Consider the following 8495-nt stretch of genomic DNA (forward strand, 5'->3'; position numbering starts at 1 on the left):
GGTTGCTGTATTTACCCATCCACTGGGAGTCCTATCTGGCTCTATGAAGTGGGTACTTACAGATCCATATCTACCATAGCTTGGAGTCTCAGCTAGAGTTGCCCCCATAGACCACCTGAGACCTACCCCCCAACCCAGGTTTATGGCAATCCGAAATATTGCATCCACCACTGTATTTCTCTTCTCTAGCCCCTGCTATCCCTTAAATTTGATTCCTATCCTCTCCCCTATTCCTATCGTCACCTCCTTTCCCACTGAGTTCCCTCCTCCCATCAATCACCAATGCCTATTTTGTTTCCCCTTCTGAGAAAGATTCAAACTTCCTCTCTTAAAACCTTGTTATTTGGCTTATTTGGGTATGTTTATTATAGCACGATTATATTATATTATATTATATTACATTATATTATATTATATCCACTTACAGGTGAGTACAAGGCATGCATGACCTCTTAGGTCTGAGTTAAGTCAATCAGGGTGATATTTATTAGTTTCATTAATTTGCCTTCAAATTCATAATAACTTTCTTTTTAAGGGCTGAGTAGTATTCCACTTTGTAAATTAACCACATTTCTTTATCCATTTTTCAGTTAAGGAACATCAAGGTTGTTTCAGGTTTCTGGCGATCACAAATAAAGCTACTATGCTCATATTTGAACAAGTGTCCTTGTGGGATGATGGTCTATTACTTGGGTATATGCCCAGAAATAGTGTAGCTGGATCTTGAGGTAGATCTATTCCAAATATATTGAGAAACTCCCAAATTAATTTGCAGAATGGTTGCACAAGTTTGTACTCTCACTAACAGTGGATGGGTGTTCCCCTAGTTCCATAATTTGCCAGTATGTGCTGTCCTTTGAGATTTTGATCTTAGCCAATCTTATGGAGGTAAAGTAGAATCTCAGAGTTGTTTTGATTTGTATTTCCCTGATGACTAAGGACATTAAACACTTCTTTAGGTGCTTCTTGGCTATTTGAGAATCCTCTGTTGAGAATTTTTTGCTTAACTCTGTCACCTGTATTTTTTTGTTTATTTGTTTAGGTTTTTTTTTTGTTGTTTGTTTGTTTTTGTTTTGTTTTGTTTTTTTAATTTTGCCATTTGTTTTGTTGGAGACTAGCTTCTTGAGTTTTTATGTAGTTTTTATACTAGCCCTCTGTGAAATGTAGTATTGGTGAAGATCTTTTCCCAGTCTCTAGGCTACTGTTTTGTCCTAATGACAATGTCCTGTGACTTATAGAAGCTTTTCAATTTCATGAGGTCCTATTTATTGACTCTTTTTTTTTCACTACATATATGTTTTATTTCTTGGCCTGCTTCATAGATTCTCAATGGGCTAGTGGGGACCAGTATGGGTATTTCTTGTCTATCTCAGATTCTGAGAAGACGTCATTCAAGTCATCAGTGGTCAACTGGTCAAAGGGAATTATGTTCTTCATTGTCTCTAGCTGCTTCTCATATTTGTGGATCCAGACCTGAGATCCATAAACGAACTCAGCACAGTTCTTCACATCCTACTCCTCATTGCCTACCATGTATTTATGCTCAGGCACAGGGATCTTAAAGGCATTCCAGTTCTTTGCAAAATTATCCACAATGCTGGCCTTAGCCATATTGGCCTCGTAGTAAGTCCAGTCAATTGCTGGTGGTTTCTCAGACAGATTAGCCAACCAGCTATGGAGTGTCTCATTCCAGGACTTTGCAACTGTCCTCTGGTTTGGGGGTATGATCTCCCCAAAAGCTTTCCAATAAATGGTTTTTAGAGCAAGTTTATGCCCAGCCATCTTGTGAAACTACACCAACGCCTGGTAGAGTGCTGTCTACAGCAACCGGAAAACATTTATTAATTCTTGACCTTAGTGCATGTCTTAGTTAGGGATTTACTGCTGTGAAAAGACACCATGACCAATGCAAGTCTTATAAATGACAACACTTAATGGGGGCTGACTTACAGGTTCAGAAATTCAGTTCATTATCATTAAGGCAGGCACATGGCAATGTCCATGAAGGCATGGTGCAAGCATAGCTGAGAGTTCAACATCTTCATCTGAAGACTGTTAGCAGAATACTGACTTCCAGGCAGCTAAGATGAGGGTCTTAAATCCCACGCCCACAGTAACACACCTATTTTTATTAGATATTTTCTTTATTTACATTTCATGTTATCCCTATTCCTAATTTCTCCTCCAAAACCCCCCTATAACACCCCCTAACATTACACACCACCCACTCCTGCTTCCCGACCCTGGCAGTCCCCTATACTGGGGCATATAATCTTCACAGGACCAAGGGCCTCTCCTCCTATTGATGACCTACTAGGCCATCCTCTGCTACATATGCAGCTAGAACCATGAGTCCCACAATGTGTTTTCTTTGGTTGGTGGTTTAGACCTAGGGAGCTCTGGATATACTGGTTATTTCATATTGTTGTTCCACCTATGGGACTACAAAACCCTTGAGCTCCTTGGGTACTTTCTCTAGCTCCTTCATTGGCAACCCTGTACTCAGTCTAATGGATGGTTGTGAGCATCTACTTCTGTATTTGTCAGGCACTGGCAGAGCCTCTCAAGAGGCAGCTATTTCAGGCTCCTGTCAGCAAGCTGTTGTTGGCATCCACAATAGTGCCTAGTTTTGGTGGTTGCTTATGAGATGGATCTCCAGGTAGGACAGTCTCTTGATGATCATTTGTTCAGTCTCTGCTTCATACTTTGTCTCTGTAACTCCTTATATGGGTATTTTGTTCTCCTTTCTAAGAAGGACCAAAGTATCCACACGTTAGTATTCCTTCTTCTTGAGTTCCATGTGTTTTGTGAATTATATCTTGAATATTCTGAGCTTCTGGGATAATATCCACTTATCAGTGAGTGCATATCATGTGTGTTCTTTTGGGATTGGGTTACCTCACTCAGGATGATATCCTCCAGATTCACCCATTTGTCAAGAATTTCATAAATTCATTGTTTTTAATAGCTGTGTAGTACTCCATTGTATAAATGTACCACATTTTCTGTATCCATTCCTCTGGTGAGTGATATCTGGGTTCTTTCCAGCTTCTGGCTATTATAAATAAAGCTTCTATAAGGACACACCTAGTTCAACAAGGCCACATCTCCAAATAGTGCCACTCCCTGGGCCAAACATGTTCAAATCATGACAGTGCCTGAGCCCTTGGTGTTCTGTTCAGGAAGTTGCCTCATGTACTGACAAGTTAGACACTATTCCCTACTTTCTGTTCTTTTACATTTAGTATTGAATTTAACATTGATGTCTTTGGTCTATTCAGTTTTGAGTTTTGTGCAGGGTGATAAATATAGATATATTTGCATTCTTCCACAAGCAGGAGTACTGTTAGACTAGCACCATTTGTTGAAGATGATCTCCCTTTTCCATTGTATTGTTTTGGATTCTTTGTCAAAATTTAAGTGTCTGTAGTTGTGTGGGTGTATTTCTTTGTCTTTGATTCAATTCCATTGATCCACTTTTCTGTTTTTATACCAATTACATGCAGCTTTTATAACTGTTGCTCTGTAGTAATTGTTGAAGTCACTGATAGTGATACCCCTTGAAGTTATTTTATTGTTCAGGATTGTTTTATCTATCCTGTGTTTTTGTTTTTCCATTTGAAGTTGAGAATTGTTTTTTGTTTTTTGGTGGTTTTTTTTTTTTAGGATCTGTGAAAAATTGTGTTAGAATTTTGATGGGATTGCCCTGAATCTGTAGACTGCTTTGGTAATATGTACATTTTCACTATTTTAATCCTTACCATTCATGTGCATGGGAGATCTTTCCATCTTCTGATATATTCCTCAGTTTTTTTCAAGGACTTGAACTTCTTGTCATACAAGTATTTCACTCATTTGGATAGAGTCACACCCAGATATGTTATATTATTTATGACTATTGTGAAGAGTATTGTTACCCTAACTTCTTTCTCAGCCTGATTATCTATTGACTAGAGGAGGGCTACTGATTTCTCTGAGTTAATTTGGAATCCAGCCACTTTGTTAAAGGTGTTTATTAGATGGAGGAGTTATCTGATAAATGTTTTGTGGGCACATGTGCATAAGTACCATATCATTTGGGAATAACAGTACTTTGACTTTTTCCCTATTTATATCTCCTTAATCACTTTGAGTTGTCTTATTCTTCTAGTAAGAATTTTAAGTACTGTATTCAAGAGATGGGGGAAAGTGGATAGGCTTATCTTGTCCCTTATTTGAGTGGAAATATTTTAAGTTTCTCTCCAGTTAGTTTGATGTTAACTATTGGCTTACTGTCTATTGCCTTTATTGTATTTATATATGCTCCTTGTATTTTTGCTTTCTATAGTACATTTATCACAAAGTTGTGCTGGATTGTGTCAAACTTTATTTTTGGCATGTAGTGATGATCTTGTGGTTTTTTTTTTCTTTCAGTTTGTTTACATGATGGATTATGTTGATGTATTTTCATATATTTTATCATCCCTGGATCCTGGGGTGAAGCCTACTTGACCATAGTGGATAATGTCTTGGATGTGTTTATGGATTTGATTTGTGAGTATTTTATTTAGTATTTTTGCATCAATGTTCATAAAGAAAATTGGACTGAAATTCTTGTTCTTTGTACAGTCGTTATGTAGTGTTATGTATCAGGGTGACTTTGACATCATAGAAAGTTTGTCAATATTCATTTTGTGTCTATAGTGTGGAATGGTTTCAGGGGTGTTGGTACTAGTTCTTCTTTAACAGTCTGGTAGAATTCTGCACTAAAACCTTCTGGTCCTTGGCTGTGTTTGTGGGGGTGCGTGTGCCTGTGGGGGTGTGTGTGTGGGAGAGAGAGAGAGAGAGAGAGAGAGAGAGAGAGAGAGAGAGAGAGAGAGAGAGAGAGAGAGAGAGTCTTTCAATGACAGCTTCTATTTAGGACTATTCAGACTGTTTACCTGATCTTCATTCAGCTTTGATAATTTGTGTCTTTGTAGAAGACCATCCACTACATTTAGATTTTCCGATCTTGTGGTGTACACACTTTGGAAAGAAGAACTAATGATCTTTTGAATTTGTTCAGTATCAATTGTTATTTCCCTTTTCCTTTCAGATTTTGTTAATTTGGGTACTGTTTCTCTGCTGTTTAGTAAGTTTACCTATGAGTTTGTCTATGTTGTTTACTTTCTCAACGAAAAAGCTCTTGGCTTTATGATTCTTTATATTGTTCTCATTGTTTCTAATTGATTGATATCAGCCCTGAGTTTCCTTATTTCTTGCTTTCTACTCCTCCTGGGTGTGTTTGCTTCCTTTCTTTATATAGCCTTCAGGTGTACTTTTAATTTGTTGTATGAGAACTTTCATTTCATTATGAGTACACTTAGTTCTGTAAACTTTCCTGTTAGCACTGATTTCATAGTGTTGCACACATTTTATTATGTTGTTTCCTCATTTTCATTGACTTTTAGAATGTATTTTTTCTCTTTATTTCTTCCCTAACCCAGTAAAGAGTTGTAGAGTTTGTAGCCTTTCTGTTGTTCCTGAAAAGTTTAACTTTAATCCATGAAGATCTGATAAGGTGCAAGTGGTAGTTTCAGTCTTCTTATATCTGATGAAGGCTTTCTTTTCGAACGAGTATATGTTCAATTTGGGGGAAGGTTTCATGGAGTACCTTTAAGAAAGTATATCATTATTTATTTAGGTGAAATGTTCTATAGATAACTCTTAGGTCCATTTGAATCATAACCTTTGTTAGTTTCATTATTTTTCTGTTTAGTCTCTGTCTTGATGAACTGTACATTGGTGACAGTGGGATGATGAAGTCTCCCACTATTAATGTGTGAGGTTCAATGCATTTTTAAGCTTTAGTAGTATTTCTTTTGCAAATGTGGGTGCTATTGCATTTGGCACATAGATATTCAGAACTGAAATGTCTTTTGGGTGTTTTTTTTTTTCCTTTGATGAGTATAAAATAGCCTTCCCCATTTCTTTTAATTACTTTTAGTTAAAAGTCTATTTTATTCATTATTAAAATGGCTCCTCTAGCTTGCTTCTTCAGTCCATTTGCTTTCATGGAAAACTTTGTTCCAGCCCTTTACTCTGAGGTAATATTTATCTATTGTTAAGATATATTTCTTGTATGCAGTAGAATGATGGATACAGTTTCACATCCAATTTGGTAGTCTGTGTGTTTTGTTTGGGAAATTTAGTTCATTAGTGATGAGAGAAATTAATGACCAATGATTGTTACTTCCTGTTATTTTGATGTTGGTGGAAGTAGCTTATTTGTGTGTGTGTGTGTGTGTGTGTGTGTGTGTGTGTGTGTATGTGTGTGTGTGTGTATGTGTGTGTGTGTGTGTTTCTCTTTTATTGGTTTCAATGATGTGAAATTACTTATTTGTTGTGTTTTCTTGAGTGTGGTTAGCCTTATTGAGTTATCATCCTTCTAGTGTTGTCTGTAGGCCTGGGTTAGTGGAAAGGCCTTGATAAATTTTGTTTTCTTTGGTTTTGTTACTCACATACCTGTGTATGTGACTGTGTGTCTCTGTCAGTTTCTTGGTTCTGTTTGTTTGTTTGCTTGCTTATTTTTGGCCTATTTTTTGTTTGCTTGTTTGTTTTCTAAGAGAGAGAGAGAGAGAGAGAGAGAGAGAGAGAGAGAGAGAGAGAGAGAGAGAGAGAGAGAGAAAGGACATGGAGTTTGGTAGGTGAGGAGGTTGGAATGGGGAAAAGCATGATCAGAATATATTATATAAAAAATGATTTGTAAGAAAAAGTAGAAAACTGTTTACCTTCTTTAAATTGACAGTAATTAGTACAGCTGTAAGGCAGTTGCTCTTCATGTTGTTCTTAAACTGGTTTACAAAAGAAGGGTTCCCTCACTTTTATTCAGAAACCTTTTGTCCCCCTTTCTTTGGAAGATGCCCATGGGTCTTAGTTATATGGTTTCAATTGTATGCTAAAAGCATTCTTTCAATAATATTCAACAAAGGAAACTCAACCACCAGAGAAAGGGGTAAAATAGAATGTCATGCATTCTTTGAGGTCATTTGAAACTTTATACTCAATCTGTTTCCCTACTGTGTATTTAGCCTGTTTTTATTTAACCTGCCTTTCACCAAGTATTGTCAACAACCTTACTATACTGTGAGCTTTCTGTGTAATCAGGTTTTGTAAAACAAGCTAATCATATAGCTTTAATCATCTTATGTGCTCTTCCAATTCCTAATTCAGAGTAATGTATGTGTGCTGTGCTAATCATTTACTGAAAGCACACAAGAGTCTAAAAGTAAACTCAAAGAAAACAAGTATCAATAACAAGTGAATTAATCAACGTGTGCATATAGGGTGATAACATCTATGTGTGTTTTGGAATCCTAAACTGGATCAGTAGGGTCCACTAAAGTAAATTCTATAAACTCCAGTAACATAGACTAAAAACAAGATTTCCAATTCTTTTCCTATACCATGTTTCTGTGCTGTATAATAAATCCTTTGTTGTTTAAAAAAAAAAAAAGAGGAACAAAAGATATATAGAAAGAAGTAGAAAATTCAAATCTGGGCTTGTTTTTAGTAAAAGCTACTCCAAGAAGAAATATTAGCTTTGAAACCTCTGGATACTTTCCAGCATTAATGGTTTCATGACATCCTAAAGATAGTGAATAGTGTACTCCTTTCATGGTATCACTATATGTTTATCCTACTAACATGTTGAAAAACATGAGGTTGACCTAGTTTCAAAATCATTTTCCTATTTCCTGACCAATGGACTGAGCTGTTTGTCCTCCCAGCTCTGATGTGCTTAAAGAATTAAAAAAAAAATTCTTGTTCTTGTTCAGCAAGTTACATTAGTTCTGTCAAAGCAACACTAAAGTAAAACATACAAATAAAAACACACGGTATTGCTTATATTATGTTACCATACTCACATTAACATTGTAAGTATATTTTACTTAGGGCTACAAATAAACTTTTTTTTTCTTTTGAGGAATCTGGGGATCCAAGGCCAAAGAACCAGAGTTGTGTTATCTACAAACATGAGAAGGGTAATATAGTTCAGTCCCCTAAGCCAATTAGAAGATCTTTGAGTGGATCTTCTGCATTCTCATAAATATTAAAATCTCAGGATCCCTGAAAATACTTTCCTCTGTCCACTTGATAAAACTCAGTAATTCCAAGCAATACAAAGATATCTGTGATTTACTTTTGATAAAAATGTGAGAGTTTCAGATCTTACACAATACCTGATTACAACTAATGCTTTACTCTCTGCCTGAATTCACACCATTCACGCATACTGGAAACTAACTCAATATAAGATTAAAAGTAGTTTTCCATGTCAAATCTTTGTTTCCTATTAAGAAAAATAGATTAATTAATAAATCTATTAATAAATAAATACTCTTAATTTTGAAGATACCTCTATTAGTTTCGTTTTTAGTGATAAAATAAATTAGTGAAAGCAACTTTAGGAAAGAAGAGTAATTTTTTGCTGAAGTTCAAATTTTGGCTTAAGCATGACTGGGAAAGCTTAAGAG

At 36.1% G+C, this 8495-nt stretch overlaps 1 pseudogene; it reads right to left on the bottom strand.

Moving 5' to 3' along the window:
- Window positions 1-1316: 1316 nt before the first annotated feature.
- On the bottom strand, window positions 1317-1782 carry LOC110309958 (ATP synthase peripheral stalk subunit d, mitochondrial pseudogene; annotated as a pseudogene).
- Window positions 1783-8495: the final 6713 nt, after the last annotated feature.

Source organism: Mus caroli, unplaced genomic scaffold, assembly GCF_978045245.1.
Source record: "Mus caroli unplaced genomic scaffold, Mus_caroli_1 scaffold_12, whole genome shotgun sequence".
In the NCBI taxonomy this organism is placed as follows: domain Eukaryota; kingdom Metazoa; phylum Chordata; class Mammalia; order Rodentia; family Muridae; genus Mus; species Mus caroli.